At 50.5% G+C, this 18966-nt stretch overlaps 19 pseudogenes; all 19 read right to left on the bottom strand.

Moving 5' to 3' along the window:
• Positions 1-456: 456 nt before the first annotated feature.
• On the bottom strand, positions 457-576 carry LOC130352887 (5S ribosomal RNA; annotated as a pseudogene).
• Positions 577-658: 82 nt separating this feature from the next.
• On the bottom strand, positions 659-778 carry LOC130316551 (5S ribosomal RNA; annotated as a pseudogene).
• Positions 779-1050: 272 nt separating this feature from the next.
• LOC130321461 (5S ribosomal RNA) lies at positions 1051-1170 on the bottom strand (annotated as a pseudogene).
• A 1074-nt stretch (positions 1171-2244) lies between these two features.
• LOC130352511 (5S ribosomal RNA) lies at positions 2245-2364 on the bottom strand (annotated as a pseudogene).
• Positions 2365-4827: 2463 nt separating this feature from the next.
• LOC130316432 (5S ribosomal RNA) lies at positions 4828-4947 on the bottom strand (annotated as a pseudogene).
• Positions 4948-5219: 272 nt separating this feature from the next.
• On the bottom strand, positions 5220-5339 carry LOC130321450 (5S ribosomal RNA; annotated as a pseudogene).
• Positions 5340-6799: 1460 nt separating this feature from the next.
• On the bottom strand, positions 6800-6919 carry LOC130349259 (5S ribosomal RNA; annotated as a pseudogene).
• Positions 6920-7203: 284 nt separating this feature from the next.
• On the bottom strand, positions 7204-7323 carry LOC130352043 (5S ribosomal RNA; annotated as a pseudogene).
• Positions 7324-8392: 1069 nt separating this feature from the next.
• LOC130352207 (5S ribosomal RNA) lies at positions 8393-8512 on the bottom strand (annotated as a pseudogene).
• Positions 8513-8784: 272 nt separating this feature from the next.
• On the bottom strand, positions 8785-8904 carry LOC130319594 (5S ribosomal RNA; annotated as a pseudogene).
• Positions 8905-10180: 1276 nt separating this feature from the next.
• On the bottom strand, positions 10181-10300 carry LOC130352509 (5S ribosomal RNA; annotated as a pseudogene).
• A 1271-nt stretch (positions 10301-11571) lies between these two features.
• On the bottom strand, positions 11572-11691 carry LOC130349248 (5S ribosomal RNA; annotated as a pseudogene).
• A 284-nt stretch (positions 11692-11975) lies between these two features.
• LOC130352031 (5S ribosomal RNA) lies at positions 11976-12095 on the bottom strand (annotated as a pseudogene).
• Positions 12096-13164: 1069 nt separating this feature from the next.
• LOC130352206 (5S ribosomal RNA) lies at positions 13165-13284 on the bottom strand (annotated as a pseudogene).
• A 272-nt stretch (positions 13285-13556) lies between these two features.
• On the bottom strand, positions 13557-13676 carry LOC130322006 (5S ribosomal RNA; annotated as a pseudogene).
• A 1462-nt stretch (positions 13677-15138) lies between these two features.
• LOC130319273 (5S ribosomal RNA) lies at positions 15139-15258 on the bottom strand (annotated as a pseudogene).
• Positions 15259-16526: 1268 nt separating this feature from the next.
• On the bottom strand, positions 16527-16646 carry LOC130330198 (5S ribosomal RNA; annotated as a pseudogene).
• Positions 16647-17524: 878 nt separating this feature from the next.
• On the bottom strand, positions 17525-17644 carry LOC130333916 (5S ribosomal RNA; annotated as a pseudogene).
• An 877-nt stretch (positions 17645-18521) lies between these two features.
• On the bottom strand, positions 18522-18641 carry LOC130329943 (5S ribosomal RNA; annotated as a pseudogene).
• Positions 18642-18966: the final 325 nt, after the last annotated feature.

The following is an 18966-nucleotide window of genomic DNA, read 5'->3' as shown; positions in this document are numbered from 1 at the left end:
GCATCAATAAATCCTTTTCCGAATCGGAGCGGAAGGCGGCAACAGATTAAAATGTCAACTGCACCCGGGATTCCCAGCCAGTCTCCCATGCTGGTACTTACCAGGCCCGAAGCTGGGTAGCAGTCTGCGATCTGACGAGAACAGGCGCATTCATCTTAGGATGGCCGTAGACATCTTCACACTCTGTATACTGTGGATTTAAGCATCAATAAATCCTTTTCGGAATCGGAGCGTAAGGCGGCAACAGAGCAAAATGTCAACGGCAGCCGGGATTCCCAGCCAGTGTCCCATGCCGGTACTTACCGGGCCCTAAGATCTGTACCAGTCTGCGATCTGACGAGAGCAGGCGCGTTAGGCTTAGAATGGCCGTCGACAGCTTCACACCTTGTATACTGTGGATTTAAGCATCAATAAATTATTTTCGAATTCGGAGCGGAAGGCAGCAATAGAGCAAAATGTCAACGGCACCTGGGATTCCCAGCCAGTCTCCCATGCCAGTACTTACCGGGCCCTAAGCTGGGTAGCAGTCTGCAATCTGACGAGAGCAGGCACGTTCAGCTTAGAATGGCCATTGACAGCTTCATGCTTTTTATACTGTGCATTTAAGCATCAATAAATCCTTTTCGGAATCGAAGCGGAAGGCGGCTACAGAGCAAAATGTCAACGGCACCCGGGATTCCCAGCCAGTCTCCCATGCCAGTACTTACCGGGCCCTAAGCTGGGTAGCAGTCTGCGATCTGACGAGAGCAGGTGCGTTCAGCTTAGGATGGCCATTGACAGGTTCATGAATTTTATACTGTGCATTTAAGCATCAATAAATCCTTTTCGGAATCGGAGAGGAAGGCGGCAACAGAGCAAAATGTCAATAGCACCTTGGATTGCCAGCCAGTCTCCCATGCCCGTTCTTGCCGGGCAGCAGTCTGCGATCTGACAAGAACAGGCACATTCAGCTTAGGATAGCCGTAGACGGCTTCACACCCTGTATACTGTGGATTTAAGCATCAATAAATCCTTTTCGTAATCGGAGCGGAAGGCGGCTAAAGAGCAAAATGTCAACAACACCTGGGATTCCCAGCCAGTCTCCCATGCTGGTACTTACCGGGCCCTAAGCTGGGTAGCAGTCTGCGATCTGACGAGAGCAGGCGCGTCCAGCTTAGGATGGCCGTTGACAGCTTCATGCCCTTTATACTGTGCATTAAAGCATCAATAAATCCTTTTCGGAATCGGAACGGAAGGTGGCAACAGAGCAAAATGTCAACTGCACCCGGGATTCCCAGCCAGTCTCCCATGCCGGTACTTACTGGGCCCTAAGCTGGGTAGCAGTCTGCGATCTGACAAGAGCAGGCGCGTTCAGCTTAGGATGGCCGTTGACATATTCACGCCTGGTATATTGTGGATTTAAAAATCAATAAATATTTTTATTATTCAGAGAGGATGGCGGCAACAGAACGAAATGTCAATGGCACCTTGGATTGCCAGCCAGTCTCCCATGCCGGTAACTGCCGGGCAGCGGTCTGCGATCTGAGGAGAGCAGGCACGTTCAGGCTTAGGATGGCCGTTGACAGCTTCACACCCTGTATATTGTGGATTTAAGCATCAATAAATCCTTTTCCGAATCGGAGCGGAAGGCGGCAACAGATTAAAATGTCAACTGCACCCGGGATTCCCAGCCAGTCTCCCATGCTGGTACTTACCAGGCCCTAAGCTGGGTAGCAGTCTGCGATCTGACGAGAGCAGGCGCGTTCAGCTTAGGAAGGCCGTTAACTGCTTCACACTTTGTATACTGTGGATTTAAGCATCAATAAATAATTTTCGGAATCAGAGCAGAAACAGAGCAAAATGTCAACTGCACCTGGGATTCCCAGCCAGTCTCCCATGCTGGTACTTACCAGGCCCGAAGCTGGGTAGCAGTCTGCGATCTGACGAGAACAGGCGCATTCAGCTTAGGATGACCGTTGACAGCTTCTCGTCCTTTATACTGTGCATTTAAGAATCAATAAATCCTTTTCGGAATCGGAACGGAAGGCGGCAACAGAGCAAAATGTCAACGGCAGCCGGGATTCCAAGCCAGTGTCCCATGCCGGTACTTACCGGGCCCTAAGATCTGTACCAGTCTGCGATCTGACGAGAGCAGGCGCGTTCAGCTTAGGATGGCCGTCGACAGCTTCACACCTTGTATACTGTGGATTTAAGCATCAATAACTCCTTTTCGAAATCGGAGCGTAAGGCGGCAACAGAGCAAAATGTCAACGACACCTGGGATTCCCAGCCAGTCTCCCATGCTGGTACTTACCAGGCCCGAAGCTGGGTAGCAGTCTGCGATCTGACGAGAACAGGCGCATTCAGCTTAGGATGGCCGTAGACATCTTCACACCCTGTATACTGTGGATTTAAGCATCAATAAATCCTTTTCGGAATCGGCGCTGAAGGCGGCAACAGAGCAAAATGTCAACGACACCTGGGAATCCCAGCCAGTCTCCCATGCTGGTACTTACCAGGCCCGAAGCTGGGTAGCAGTGTGCGATCTGACGAGAACAGGCGCATTCAGCTTAGGATGACCGTCGACAGCTTCACACCTTGTATACTGTGGATTTAAGCATCAATAAATTATTTTCGGAATCGGAGCGGAAGGCAGCAATAGAGCAAAATGTCAACGGCACCCGGGATTCCCAGCCAGTCTCCCATGCCAGTACTTACCGGGCGCTAAGCTGGGTAGCAGTCTGCAATCTGACGAGAGCAGGCGCGTTCAGCTTAGGATGGCCATTGACAGCTTCATGCTTTTTATACTGTGCATTTAAGCATCAATAAATCCTTTTCGGAATCGGAGAGGAAGGCGGCAACAGAGCAAAATGTCAATAGCACCTTGGATTGCCAGCCAGTCTCCCATGCCCGTACTTGCCGGGCAGCAGTCTGCGATCTGACAAGAACAGGCACATTCAGCTTAGGATAGCCGTAGACGGCTTCTCACCCTTTATACTGTGGATTTAAGCATCAATAAATCCTTTTCGGAATCGGAACGCAAGGCGGCTACAGAGCAAAATGTCAACAACACCTGGGATTCCCAGCCAGTCTCCCATGCTGGTACTTACCGGACCCTAAGCTGGGTAGCATTCTGCGATCTGACGAGAGCAGGCGCGTTCAGCTTAGGGTGGCCGTTGACAGCTTCATGCCCTTTATACTGTGCATTTAAGCATCAATAAATCCTTTTCCGAATCGGAGCGGAAGGCGGCAACAGAGCAAAATGTCAACTGCACCCTGGATTCCTAGCCAGTCTCCCATGCCGGTACTTACTGGGCCCTAAGCTGGGTAGCAGTCTGTGATCTGACGAGAGCAGGCGCATTCTGCTTAGGATGGCCGTTGACTTCTTTACGCCTTGTATATTGTGGATTTAAGCATCAATAAATATTTTTATTAATCGGAGAAGAAGGCGGCAACAGAGCAAAATGTCAATGGCACCTTGGATTGCCAGCCAGTCTCCCATGCCGGTATCTGCCGCGCAGCAGTCTGCGATCTGAGGAGAGCAGGCACATTCAGGCTTAGGATGGCCGTTGACAGCTTCACACCGTGTATATTGTGGATTTAAGCATCAATAAATCCTTTTCCGAATCGGAGCGGAAGGCGGCAACAGATTAAAATGTCAACTGCACCCGGGATTCCCAGCCAGTCTCCCATGCTGGTACTTACCAGGCCCTAAGCTGGGTAGCAGTCTGCGATCTGACGAGAGCAGGCACGTTCAGCTTAGGATGGCCATTGACAGCTTCACACTTTGTATACTGTGCATTTAAGCATCAATAAATCCTTTTCGGAATCGGAACGGAAGGCGGCAACAGAGCAAAATGTCAACGGCACCCGGGATTCCCAGCCAGTCTCCCATGCCAGTACTTACCGGGCCCTAAGCTGGGTAGCAGTCTGGAATCTGACGAGAGCAGGCGCGTTCAGCTTAGGATGGCCGTTGACATCTTCAGACTTGTATATTGTGGATTTAAGCATCAATAAATATTTTTTTAATCGGAGAGGAAGGCGGCCACAGAGCAAAATGTCAATGGCACCTTGGATTGCTAGCCAGTCTCCCATGCCGGTAACTGCCAGGCAGCAGTCTGCGATCTGAGGAGAGCAGGCACGTTCAGGCTTAGGATGGCCGTTGACAGCTTCACACCCTGTATATTGTGGATTTAAGCATCAATAAATCCTTTTCCGAATCGGAGCGAAAGGCGGCAACAGATTAAAATGTCAACTGCACCCGGGGTTCCCAGCCAGTCTCCCATGCAGGTACTTACCAGGCCCTAAGCTGGGTAGCAGTCTGCGATCTGACGAGAGCAGGCGCGTTCAGCTTAGGATGGCCGTTGACAGCTTTACACTTTGTATACTGTGGATTTAAGCATCAATAAATAATTTTCGGAATCGGAGCAGAAACAGAGCAAAATGTCAACTGCACCCGGGATTCCCAGCCAGTCTCCCATGCTGGTACTTACCAGGCCCGAAGCTGGGTAGCAGTCTGCGATCTGACGAGAACAGGCGCATTCATCTTAGGATGGCCGTAGACATCTTCACACTCTGTATACTGTGGATTTAAGCATCAATAAATCCTTTTCGGAATCGGAGCGTAAGGCGGCAACAGAGCAAAATGTCAACGGCAGCCGGGATTCCCAGCCAGTGTCCCATGCCGGTACTTACCGGGCCCTAAGATCTGTACCAGTCTGCGATCTGACGAGAGCAGGCGCGTTAGGCTTAGGATGGCCGTCGACAGCTTCACACCTTGTATACTGTGGATTTAAGCATCAATAAATCCTTTTCGGAATCGAAGCGGAAGGCGGCTACAGAGCAAAATGTCAACGGCACCCGGGATTCCCAGCCAGTCTCCCATGCCAGTACTTACCGGGCCCTAAGCTGGGTAGCAGTCTGCGATCTGACGAGAGCAGGTGCGTTCAGCTTAGGATGGCCATTGACAGGTTCATGAATTTTATACTGTGCATTTAAGCATCAATAAATCCTTTTCGGAATCGGAGAGGAAGGCGGCAACAGAGCAAAATGTCAATAGCACCTTGGATTGCCAGCCAGTCTCCCATGCCCGTTCTTGCCGGGCAGCAGTCTGCGATCTGACAAGAACAGGCACATTCAGCTTAGGATAGCCGTAGACGGCTTCACACCCTGTATACTGTGGATTTAAGCATCAATAAATCCTTTTCGGAATCGGAGCGGAAGGCGGCTAAAGAGCAAAATGTCAACAACACCTGGGATTCCCAGCCAGTCTCCCATGCTGGTACTTACCGGGCCCTAAGCTGGGTAGCAGTCTGCGATCTGACGAGAGCAGGCGCGTCCAGCTTAGGATGGCCGTTGACAGCTTCATGCCCTTTATACTGTGCATTAAAGCATCAATAAATCCTTTTCGGAATCGGAACGGAAGGTGGCAACAGAGCAAAATGTCAACTGCACCCGGGATTCCCAGCCAGTCTCCCATGCCGGTACTTACTGGGCCCTAAGCTGGGTAGCAGTCTGCGATCTGACAAGAGCAGGCGCGTTCAGCTTAGGATGGCCGTTGACATATTCACGCCTGGTATATTGTGGATTTAAAAATCAATAAATATTTTTATTAATCGGAGAGGATGGCGGCAACAGAACAAAATGTCAATGGCACCTTGGATTGCCAGCCAGTCTCCCATGCCGGTAACTGCCGGGCAGCGGTCTGCTGAGAGCAGGCACGTTCAGGCTTAGGATGGCCGTTGACAGCTTCACATCCTGTATATTGTGGATTTAAGCATCAATAAATCCTTTTCCGAATCGGAGCGGAAGGCGGCAACAGATTAAAATGTCAACTGCACCCGGGATTCCCAGCCAGTCTCCCATGCTGGTACTTACCAGGCCCTAAGCTGGGTAGCAGTCTGCGATCTGACGAGAGCAGGCGCGTTCAGCTTAGGAAGGCCGTTAACAGCTTCACACTTTGTATACTGTGGATTTAAGCATCAATAAATAATTTTCGGAATCAGAGCAGAAACAGAGCAAAATGTCAACTGCACCTGGGATTCCCAGCCAGTCTCCCATGCTGGTACTTACCAGGCCCGAAGCTGGGTAGCAGTCTGCGATCTGACGAGAACAGGCGCATTCAGCTTAGGATGGCCGTTGACAGCTTCTCACCCTTTATACTGTGGATTTAAGCATCAATAAATCCTTTTCGGAATCGGAACGCAAGGCGGCTACAGAGCAAAATGTCAACAACACCTGGGATTCCCAGCCAGTCTCCCATGCTGGTACTTACCGGACCCTAAGCTGGGTAGCATTCTGCGATCTGACGAGAGCAGGCGCGTTCAGCTTAGGGTGGCCGTTGACAGCTTCATGCCCTTTATACTGTGCATTTAAGCATCAATAAATCCTTTTCCGAATCGGAGCGGAAGGCGGCAACAGAGCAAAATGTCAACTGCACCCTGGATTCCTAGCCAGTCTCCCATGCCGGTACTTACTGGGCCCTAAGCTGGGTAGCAGTCTGTGATCTGACGAGAGCAGGCGCGTTCTGCTTAGGATGGCCGTTGACTTCTTTACGCCTTGTATATTGTGGATTTAAGCATCAATAAATATTTTTATTAATCGGAGACGAAGGCGGCAACAGAGCAAAATGTCAATGGCACCTTGGATTGCCAGCCAGTCTCCCATGCCGGTATCTGCCGGGCAGCAGTCTGCGATCTGAGGAGAGCAGGCACATTCAGGCTTAGGATGGCCGTTGACAGCTTCACACCGTGTATATTGTGGATTTAAGCATCAATAAATCCTTTTCCGAATCGGAGCGGAAGGCGGCAACAGATTAAAATGTCAACTGCACCCGGGATTCCCAGCCAGTCTCCCATGCTGGTACTTACCAGGCCCTAAGCTGGGTAGCAGTCTGCGATCTGACGAGAGCAGGCGCGTTCAGCTTAGGATGGCCGTTGACAGCTTCACACTTTGTATACTGTGCATTTAAGCATCAATAAATCCTTTTCGGAATCGGAACGGAAGGCGGAAACAGAGCAAAATGTCAACGGCAGCCGGGATTCCCAGCCAGTGTCCCATGCCGGTACTTACCGGGCCCTAAGATCTGTACCAGTCTGCGATCTGACGAAAGCACACGCGTTAAGCTTAGGATGGCCGTCGACAGCTTCACACCTTGTATACTGTGGATTTAAGCATCAATAAATTCTTTTCGGAATCGGAGCGGAAGGCAGCAATAGAGCAAAATGTCAACGGCACCCGGGATTCCCAGCCAGTCTCCCATGCCAGTACTTATCGGGCCCTAAGCTGCGTAGCAGTCTGCGATCTGACGAGAGCAGGTGCGTTCAGCTTAGGATGGCCATTTACAGCTTCATGAATTTTATACTGTGCATTTAAGCATCAATTAATCCTTTTCGGAATCGGAGAGGAAGGCGGCAACAGAGCAAAATGTCAATAGCACCTTGGATTGCCAGCCAGTCTCCCATGCCCGTTCTTGCCGGGCAGCAGTCTGCGATCTGACAAGAACAGGCACATTCAGCTTAGGATAGCCGTGGACGGCTTCACACCCTGTATACTGTGGATTTAAGCATCAATAAATCCTTTTCGGAATCGGAGCGGAAGGCGGCTAAAGAGCAAAATGTCAACAACACCTGGGATTCCCAGCCAGTCTCCCATGCTGGTACTTACCGGGCCCTATGCTGGGTAGCAGTCTGCAATCTGACGAGAGCAGGCGCGTTCAGCTTAGGATGGCCGTTGACAGCTTCACGCCCTTTATACTGTGCATTTAAGCATCAATAAATTCTTTTCGGAATCAGAACGGAAGGTGGCAACAGAGCAAAATGTCAACTGCACCCGGGATTCCCAGCCAGTCTCCCATGCCGGTACTTACTGGGCCCTAAGCTGGGTAGCAGTCTGCGATCTGACAAGAGCAGGCGCGTTCAGCTTAGGATGGCCGTTGACATCTTCACGCCTTGTATATTGTGGATTTAAGCATCAATAAATATTTTTATTAATCGGAGAGGATGGCGGCAACAGAGCAAAATGTCAATGGCACCTTGGATTGCCAGCCAGTCTCCCATGCCGGTAACTGCCGGGCAGCAGCCTGCAATCTGAGGAGAGCAGGCACGTTCAGGCTTAGGATGGCCGTTGACAGCTTCACACCCTGTGTATTGTGGATTTAAGCATCAATAAATCCTTTTCGGAATCGGAACGGAAGGCGGCAACAGAGCAAAATGTCAACGGCAGCCGGGATTCCCAGCCAGTGTCCCATGCCGGTACTTACCGGGCCCTAAGATCTGTACCAGTCTGCGATCTGACGAGAGCAGGCACGTTAAGCTTAGGATGGCCGTCGACAGCTTCACACCTTGTATACTGTGGATTTAAGCATCAATAAATTATTTTCGGAATCGGAGCGGAAGGCAGCAATAGAGCAAAATGTCAACGGCACCCGGGATTCCCAGCAAGTCTCCCATGCCAGTACTTACTGGGCCCTAAGCTGGGTAGCAGTCTGCGATCTGACGAGAGCAGGCGCGTTCAGCTTAGGATGGCCATTGACAACTTCATGATTTTTACACTGTGCATTTAAGCATCAATAAATCCTTTTCGGAATCGGAGAGGAAGGCGGCAACAGAGCAAAATGTCAATAGCACCTTGGATTGCCAGCCAGTCTCCCATGCCCGTACTTGCCGGGCAGCAGTCTGCGATCTGACAAGAACAGGCACATTCAGCTTAGGATAGCCGTAGACGGCTTCACACCCTGTATACTGTGGATTTAAGCATCAATAAATCCTTTTCGGAATCGGAGCGGAAGGCGGCTAAAGAGCAAAATGTCAACAACACCTGGGATTCCCAGCCAGTCTCCCATGCTGGTACTTACCGGGCCCTAAGCTGGGTAGCAGTCTGCGATCTGACGAGAGCAGGCGCGTTCAGCTTAGGATGGCCGTTGACAGCTTCACGCCCTTTATACTGTGCATTTAAGCATCAATAAATCCTTTTCCGAATCGGAGCGGAAGGCGGCAAAAGATTAAAATGTCAACTGCACCCGGAATTCCCAGCCAGTCTCCCATGCCAGTACTTACCGGGCCCTAAGCTGGGTAGCAGTCTGCGATCTGACGAGAGCAGGCGCGTTCAGCTTAGGATGGCCATTGACAGCTTCATGCTTTTTATACTGTGCATTTAAGCATCAATAAATCCTTTTCGGAATCGGAACGGAAGGCGGCAACAGAGCAAAATGTCAACTGCACCCGGGATTCCCAGCCAGTCTCCCATGCCGGTACTTACTAGGCCCTAAGCTGGGTAGCAGTCTGCGATCTGACAAGAGCAGGCACGTTCAGCTTAGGATGGCCGTTGACATATTCACGCCTGGTATATTGTGGATTTAAAAATCAATAAATATTTTTATTAATCGGAGAGGATGGCGGCAACAGAACAAAATGTCAATGGCACCTTGGATTGCCAGCCAGTCTCCCATGCCGGTAACTGCCGGGCAGCGGTCTGCGATCTGAGTAGAGCAGGCACGTTCAGGCTTAGGATGGCCGTTGACAGCTTCACACCCTGTATATTGTGGATTTAAGCATCAATAAATCCTTTTCCGAATCGGAGCGGAAGGCGGCAACAGATTAAAATGTCAACTGCACCCGGGATTCCCAGCCAGTCTCCCATGCTGGTACTTACCAGGCCCTAAGCTGGGTAGCAGTCTGCGATCTGACGAGAGCAGGCGCGTTCAGCTTAGAAAGGCCATTAACAGCTTCACACTTTGTATACTGTGGATTTAAGCATCAATAAATAATTTTCGGAATCAGAGCAGAAACAGAGCAAAATGTCAACTGCACCTGGGATTCCCAGCCAGTCTCCCATGCTGGTACTTACCAGGCCCGAAGCTGGGTAGCAGTCTGCGATCTGACGAGAACAGGCGCATTCAGCTTAGGATGGCCGTTGACAGCTTCTCGTCCTTTATACTGTGCATTTAAGAATCAATAAATCCTTTTCGGAATCGGAACGGAAGGCGGCAACAGAGCAAAATGTCAACGGCAGCCGGGATTCCAAGCCAGTGTCCCATGCCGGTACTTACCGGGCCCTAAGATCTGTACCAGTCTGCGATCTGACGAGAGCAGGCGCGTTCAGCTTAGGATGGCCGTCGACAGCTTCACACCTTGTATACTGTGGATTTAAGCATCAATAACTCCTTTTCGAAATCGGAGCGTAAGGCGGCAACAGAGCAAAATGTCAACGACACCTGGGATTCCCAGCCAGTCTCCCATGCTGGTACTTACCAGGCCCGAAGCTGGGTAGCAGTCTGCGATCTGACGAGAACAGGCGCATTCAGCTTAGGATGGCCGTAGACATCTTCACACCCTGTATACTGTGGATTTAAGCATCAATAAATCCTTTTCGGAATCGGGACTGAAGGCGGCAACAGAGCAAAATGTCAACGACACCTGGGATTCCCAGCCAGTCTCCCATGCTGGTACTTACCAGGCCCGAAGCTGGGTAGCAGTGTGCGATCTGACGAGAACAGGCGCATTCAGCTTAGGATGACCGTCGACAGCTTCACACCTTGTATACTGTGGATTTAAGCATCAATAAATTCTTTTCGGAATCGGAGCGGAAGGCAGCAATAGAGCAAAATGTCAACGGCACCCGGGATTCCCAGCCAGTCTCCCATGCCAGTACTTACCGGGCGCTAAGCTGGGTAGCAGTCTGAGATCTGACGAGAGCAGGCGCGTTCAGCTTAGGATGGCCATTGACAGCTTCATGCTTTTTATACTGTGCATTTAAGCATCAATAAATCCTTTTCGGAATCGGAGAGGAAGGCGGCAACAGAGCAAAATGTCAATAGCACCTTGGATTGCCAGCCAGTCTCCCATGCCCGTACTTGCCGGGCAGCAGTCTGCGATCTGACAAGAACAGGCACATTCAGCTTAGGATAGCCGTAGACGGCTTCTCACCCTTTATACTGTGGATTTAAGCATCAATAAATCCTTTTCGGAATCGGAACGCAAGGCGGCTACAGAGCAAAATGTCAACAACACCTGGGATTCCCAGCCAGTCTCCCATGCTGGTACTTACCGGACCCTAAGCTGGGTAGCATTCTGCGATCTGACGAGAGCAGGCGCGTTCAGCTTAGGGTGGCCGTTGACAGCTTCATGCCCTTTATACTGTGCATTTAAGCATCAATAAATCCTTTTCCGAATCGGAGCGGAAGGCGGCAACAGAGCAAAATGTCAACTGCACCCTGGATTCCTAGCCAGTCTCCCATGCCGGTACTTACTGGGCCCTAAGCTGGGTAGCAGTCTGTGATCTGACGAGAGCAGGCGCGTTCTGCTTAGGATGGCCGTTGACTTCTTTACGCCTTGTATATTGTGGATTTAAGCATCAATAAATATTTTTATTAATCGGAGAAGAAGGCGGCAACAGAGCAAAATGTCAATGGCACCTTGGATTGCCAGCCAGTCTCCCATGCCGGTATCTGCCGGGCAGCAGTCTGCGATCTGAGGAGAGCAGGCACATTCAGGCTTAGGATGGCCGTTGACAGCTTCACACCGTGTATATTGTGGATTTAAGCATCAATAAATCCTTTTCCGAATCGGAGCGGAAGGCGGCAACAGATTAAAATGTCAACTGCACCCGGGATTCCCAGCCAGTCTCCCATGCTGGTACTTACCAGGCCCTAAGCTGGGTAGCAGTCTGCGATCTGACGAGAGCAGGCGCGTTCAGCTTAGGATGGCCGTTGACAGCTTCACACTTTGTATACTGTGCATTTAAGCATCAATAAATCCTTTTCGGAATCGGAACGGAAGGCGGAAACAGAGCAAAATGTCAACGGCAGCCGGGATTCCCAGCCAGTGTCCCATGCCGGTACTTACCGGGCCCTAAGATCTGTACCAGTCTGCGATCTGACGAAAGCACACGCGTTAAGCTTAGGATGGCCGTCGACAGCTTCACACCTTGTATACTGTGGATTTAAGCATCAATAAATTCTTTTCGGAATCGGAGCGGAAGGCAGCAATAGAGCAAAATGTCAACGGCACCCGGGATTCCCAGCCAGTCTCCCATGCCAGTACTTATCGGGCCCTAAGCTGCGTAGCAGTCTGCGATCTGACGAGAGCAGGTGCGTTCAGCTTAGGATGGCCATTTACAGCTTCATGAATTTTATACTGTGCATTTAAGCATCAATTAATCCTTTTCGGAATCGGAGAGGAAGGCGGCAACAGAGCAAAATGTCAATAGCACCTTGGATTGCCAGCCAGTCTCCCATGCCCGTTATTGCCGGGCAGCAGTCTGCGATCTGACAAGAACAGGCACATTCAGCTTAGGATAGCCGTGGACGGCTTCACACCCTGTATACTGTGGATTTAAGCATCAATAAATCCTTTTCGGAATCGGAGCGGAAGGCGGCTAAAGAGCAAAATGTCAACAACACCTGGGATTCCCAGCCAGTCTCCCATGCTGGTACTTACCGGGCCCTATGCTGGGTAGCAGTCTGCAATCTGACGAGAGCAGGCGCGTTCAGCTTAGGATGGCCGTTGACAGCTTCACGCCCTTTATACTGTGCATTTAAGCATCAATAAATTCTTTTCGGAATCAGAACGGAAGGTGGCAACAGAGCAAAATGTCAACTGCACCCGGGATTCCCAGCCAGTCTCCCATGCCGGTACTTACTGGGCCCTAAGCTGGGTAGCAGTCTGCGATCTGACAAGAGCAGGCGCGTTCAGCTTAGGATGGCCGTTGACATCTTCACGCCTTGTATATTGTGGATTTAAGCATCAATAAATATTTTTATTAATCGGAGAGGATGGCGGCAACAGAGCAAAATGTCAATGGCACCTTGGATTGCCAGCCAGTCTCCCATGCCGGTAACTGCCGGGCAGCAGCCTGCAATCTGAGGAGAGCAGGCACGTTCAGGCTTAGGATGGCCGTTGACAGCTTCACACCCTGTGTATTGTGGATTTAAGCATCAATAAATCCTTTTCGGAATCGGAACGGAAGGCGGCAACAGAGCAAAATGTCAACGGCAGCCGGGATTCCCAGCCAGTGTCCCATGCCGGTACTTACCGGGCCCTAAGATCTGTACCAGTCTGCGATCTGACGAGAGCAGGCACGTTAAGCTTAGGATGGCCGTCGACAGCTTCACACCTTGTATACTGTGGATTTAAGCATCAATAAATTATTTTCGGAATCGGAGCGGAAGGCAGCAATAGAGCAAAATGTCAACGGCACCCGGGATTCCCAGCAAGTCTCCCATGCCAGTACTTACTGGGCCCTAAGCTGGGTAGCAGTCTGCGATCTGACGAGAGCAGGCGCGTTCAGCTTAGGATGGCCATTGACAGCTTCATGATTTTTACACTGTGCATTTAAGCATCAATAAATCCTTTTCGGAATCGGAGAGGAAGGCGGCAACAGAGCAAAATGTCAATAGCACCTTGGATTGCCAGCCAGTCTCCCATGCCCGTACTTGCCGGGCAGCAGTCTGCGATCTGACAAGAACAGGCACATTCAGCTTAGGATAGCCGTAGACGGCTTCACACCCTGTATACTGTGGATTTAAGCATCAATAAATCCTTTTCGGAATCGGAGCGGAAGGCGGCTAAAGAGCAAAATGTCAACAACACCTGGGATTCCCAGCCAGTCTCCCATGCTGGTACTTACCGGGCCCTAAGCTGGGTAGCAGTCTGCGATCTGACGAGAGCAGGAGCGTTCAGCTTAGGATGGCCGTTGACAGCTTCACGCCCTTTATACTGTGCATTTAAGCATCAATAAATCCTTTTCCGAATCGGAGCGGAAGGCGGCAAAAGATTAAAATGTCAACTGCACCCGGAATTCCCAGCCAGTCTCCCATGCCAGTACTTACCGTGCCCTAAGCTGGGTAGCAGTCTGCGATCTGACGAGAGCAGGCGCGTTCAGCTTAGGATGGCCATTGACAGCTTCATGCTTTTTATACTGTGCATTTAAGCATCAATAAATCCTTTTCGGAATCGGAACGGAAGGCGGCAACAGAGCAAAATGTCAACTGCACCCGGGATTCCCAGCCAGTCTCCCATGCCGGTACTTACTAGGCCCTAAGCTGGGTAGCAGTCTGCGATCTGACGAGAGCAGGCGCGTTCAGCTTAGGATGGCCGTTGACATCTTCACGCCTTGTATATTGTGGATTTTAAGCATCAATAAATATTTTTATTAATCGGAGAGGAAGGCGGCAACAGAGCAAAATGTCAATGGCACCTTGGATTGCCAGCCAGTTTCCAATGCCGGTAACTGCCGGGCAGCAGTCTGCGATCTGAGGAGAGCAGGCACGTTCAGGCTTAGGATGGCCGTTGACAGCTTCACACCCTGTATATTGTGGATTTAAGCATCAATAAATTATTTTCCGAATCGGAGCGGAAGGCGGCAACAGATTAAATTGTCAACTGCACCCGGGATTCCCAGCCAGTCTCCCATACTGGTACTTACCAGGCCCTAAGCTGGGTAGCAGTCTGTCATCTGACGAGAGCAGGCGCGTTCAGCTTAGGATGGCCGTTGACAGCATCACACTTTGTATACTGTGGATTTAAGCATCAATAAATAATTTTCGGAATCGGAGCAGAAACAGAGCAAAATAGCAACTGCACCCGGGATTCCCAGCCAGTCTCCCATGCTGGTACTTACCAGACCCGAAGCTGGGTAGCGGTCTGCGATCTGACGAGAACAGGCGCATACAGCTTAGGATGGCCGTAGACATCTTCACACCCTGTATACTGTGGATTTAAGCATCAATAAATCCTTTTCGGAATCGGAGCAGAAGGCGGCAACGACACCTGGGATTCTAGCCAGTCTCCCATGCTGGTACTTACCGGGCCCTAAGCTGGGTAGCAGTCTGCGATCTGATGAGAGCAGGCGCGTTCAGCTTAGGATGGCCGTTGACAGCTTCTCGCCCTTTATACTGTGCATTTAGGCATCAATAAATCCTTTTCGGAATCGGAACGGAAGGCGGCAACAGAGCAAAATATCAACGGCAGCCGGGATTCCCAGCCAGTCTCCCATGCCGGTACTTACCGGGCCCTAAGATCTGTACCAGTCTGCGATCTGACGAGAGCAGGCGCGTTAAGCTTAGGATGGCCGTCGACAGCTTTACACCTTGTATACTGTGGATTTAAGCATCAATAAATTATTTTCGGAATCGGAGCGAATGGCAGCAATAGAGCAAAATGTCAACGGCACCCGGGATTCCCAGCCAGTCTCCCATGCCAGTACTTACCGGGCCCTAAGCTGGGTAGCAGTCTGCGATCTGACGAGAGCAGGCGCGTTCAGCTTAGGATGGCCGTTGACATCTTCACGCCTTGTATACTGTGGATTTAAGCATCAATAAATATTTTTTTTAATCGGAGAGGAAGGCTGCAACAGATCAAAATGTCAACAGCACCTTGGATTGCCAGCCAGTCTCCCATGCCCGTACTTGCCGGGCAGCAGTCTGCGATCTGACAAGAACAGGCACATTCAGCTTAGGATAGCCCAAGACGGTTTCACACCCTGTATATTGTGGATTTAAGCATCAATAAATCCTTTTCGGAATCGGAGCAAAATGTCTACAGAGCTACAGAGCAAAATGTTAACAACACCTGAGATTCCCAGCCAGTCTCCCATGCTGGTTCTTACCGGGCCCTAAGCTGGGTAGCAGTCTGCGATCGGACAAGTGCAGGCGCGTTCAGCTTAGGATGGCCATTGACAGCTTCATGCTTTTTATACTGTGCATTTAAGCATCAATAAATCCTTTTCGGAATCGGAGAGGAAGGCGGCAACAGAGCAAAATGTCAATAGCACCTTGGATTGCCAGCCAGTCTCCCATGCCCGTATTTGTCGGGCAGCAGTCTGCGATCTGACAAGAACAGGCACATTCAGCTTAGGATAGCCGTAGACGGCTTCACACCCTGTATACTGTGGATTTAAGCATCAATAAATCCTTTTCGGAATCGGAGCGGAAGGCGGCTACAGAGCAAAATGTCAACAACACCTGGGATTCCCAGCCAGTCTCCCATGCTGGTACTTACCGGGCCTAAGCTGGGTAGCAGTCTGCGATCTGACGAGAGCAGGCGCGTTCAGCTTAGGATGGCCGTTGACAGCTTCACGTCCTTTATACTGTGCATTTAAGCATCAATAAATAATTTTCCGAATCGGAGCGGAAGGCGGCAACAGAGCAAAATGTCAACTGCACCCGGGATTCCCAGCCAGTCTCCCATGCTGGTACTTACCGGGCCCTAAGCTGGGTAGCAGTCTGCGATCTGACGAGAGCAGGCGCGTTCAGATTAGGATGGCCGTTGACAGCTTCACACTTTGTATACTGTGGATTTAAGCATCAATAAATAATTTTCGGAATCGGAGCAGAAACAGAGCAAAATGTCAACTGCACCCGGGATTCCCAGCCAGTCTCCCATGCTGGTACTTACCAGGCCCGAAGCTGGGTATGAGTCTGCGATCTGACGAGAACAGGCGCATTCAGCTTAGGATGGTCGTAGACATCTTCACACCCTGTATACTGTGGATTTAAGCATCGATAAATCCTTTTCGGAATCGGAGCGGAAGGCGGCAACAGAACAAAATGTCAACGACACCTGGGATTCCCAGCCAGTCTCCCATGCTGGTACTTACCGGGCCCTAAGCTGGGTAGCAGTCTGCGATCTGACGAGAGCAGGCACGTTCAGCTTAGGATGGCCGTTGACAGCTTCTTGCCCTTTATACTGTGCATTTAAGCATCAATAAATCCTTTTCGGAATCGGAACGGAAGGCGGCAACAGAGCAAAATGTCAACGGCAGCTGGGATTCCCAGCCAGTGTCTCATGCCCGTACTTACCGGGCCCTAAGATCTGTACCAGTCTGCGATCTGACGAGAGCAGGCACGTTCAGCTTAGGATGGCTGTTGACAGCTTCACACTTTGTATACTGTGGATTTAAGCATCAATAAATAATTTTCGGAATCGGAGCAAAATGTCAACTGCACTCGGGATTCCCAGCCAGTCTCCCATGCTGGTACTTACCAGGCCCGAAGCTGGGTAGCAGTCTGCGATCTGACGAGAACAAGCGCATTCAGCTTAGGATGGCCGTAGACATCTTCACACCCTGTATACTGTGGATTTAAGCATCAATAAATCCTTTTCGGAATCGGAGCAAAATGTCTACAGAGCTACAGAGCAAAATGTCAACAACACCTGAGATTCTCAGCCAGTCTCCAATGCCAGTACTTACCGGGCCCTAAGCTGGGTAGCAGTCTGCGAACTGACGAGAGCAGGCGCGTTCAGCTTAGGATGGCCATTGACAGCTTCATGCTTTTTATACTGTGCATTTAAGCATCAATAAATCCTTTTCGGAATCGGAACGGAAGGCGGCAACAGAGCAAAATGTCAACTGCACCCGGGATTCCCAGCCAGTCTCCCATGATGGTACTTACTGGGCCCTAAGCTTGGTAGCAATCTGCGATCTGACGAGAGCAGGCACGTTCAACTTAGGATGGCCGTTGACATCTTCACGCTTTGTATATTGTGGATTTAAGCATCAATAAATTATTTTCGGAATCGGAGCGGAAGGCAGCAATAGAGCAAAATGTCAACAGCACCCGGGATTCCCAGCCAGTCTCCCGTGCCAGTACTTACCGGGCCCTAAGCTGGGTAGCAGTCTGCGATCTGACGAGAGCAGGCGCGTTCAGCTTAGGATGGCCGTTGACATCTTCACGCCTTGTATACTGTGGATTTAAGCATCAATAAATATTTTTTTTAATCGGAGAGGAAGGCGGCAACAGATCAAAATGTCAATAGCACCTTGGATTGCCAGCCAGTCTCCCATGCCCGTACTTGCCGGGCAGCAGTCTGCGATCTGACAAGAACAGGCGCATTCAGCTTAGGATAGCCGTAGACGGCTTCACACCCTGTATATTGTGGATTTAGGCATCAATAAATCCTTTTCGGAATCGAAGCAAAATGTCTACAGAGCTACAGAGCAAAATGTCAACAACACCTGAGATTCCCAGCCAGTCTCCCATGCTGGTACTTACCGGGCCCTAAGCTGGGTAGCAGTCTGCGATCTGACGAGAGCAGGCACGTTCAGCTTAGGATGGCCGTTAACAGCTTGACGCTCTTTATACTGTGCATTTAAGCATCAATAAATCCTTTTCCGAATCGGAGCGGAAGGCGGCAACAGATTGAAATGTCAACTGCACCCGGGATTTCCAGCCAGTCTCCCATGCTGGTACTTACCAGGCCCTAAGCTGGGTAGCAGTCTGCGATCTGACGAGAGCAGGCGCGTTCAGCTTAGGATGGCCGTTGACAGCTTCACACTTTGTATACTGTGGATTTAAGCATCAATAAATAATTTTCGGAATCGGAGCAGAAACAGAGCAAAATGTAAACTGCACCCGGGATTCCCAGCCAGTCTCCCATGCTGGTACTTACCAGGCTTGAAGCTGGGTAGCAGTCTGCGATCTGACGAGAACAGGCGCATTCAGCTTAGGATGGCCGTAAACATCTTCACACCCTGTATACTGTGGATTTAAGCACCAATAAATCCTTTTCGGAATCGGAGCGGAAGGCGGCAACAGAGCAAAATGTCAACGACACCTGGTATTCCCAGCCAGTCTCCCATGCTGGTACTTACCGGGCCCAAAGCTGGGTAGCAGTCTGCGATCTGACGAGAGCAGGCGCGTTCAGCTTAGGATGGCCGTTGACAGCTTCACACTTTGTATACTGTGCATTTAAGCATCAATAAATCCTTTTCGGAATCGGAATGGAAGGCGGCAACAGAGCAAAATGTCAACGGCAGCCGGGATTCCCAGCCAGTGTCCCATGCCGGTACTTACGGGGCCCTAAGATCTGTACCAGTCTGCGATCTGACGAGAGCAGGCGCGTTAAGCTTAGGATGGACGTCGACAGCTTCACACCTTGTATACTGTGGATTTAAGCATCAATAAATCCTTTTCGGAATCGGAACGGAAGGCGGCAACAGAGCAAAATGTCAACTGCACCCGGGATTCCCAGCCAGTCTCCCATGCCG

Source organism: Hyla sarda, chromosome 1, assembly GCF_029499605.1.
Source record: "Hyla sarda isolate aHylSar1 chromosome 1, aHylSar1.hap1, whole genome shotgun sequence".
NCBI lineage: Eukaryota > Metazoa > Chordata > Amphibia > Anura > Hylidae > Hyla > Hyla sarda.
Note: the sequence above shows the minus strand (reverse complement) of the source record. Positions and strands in the feature narration are given on the sequence as shown.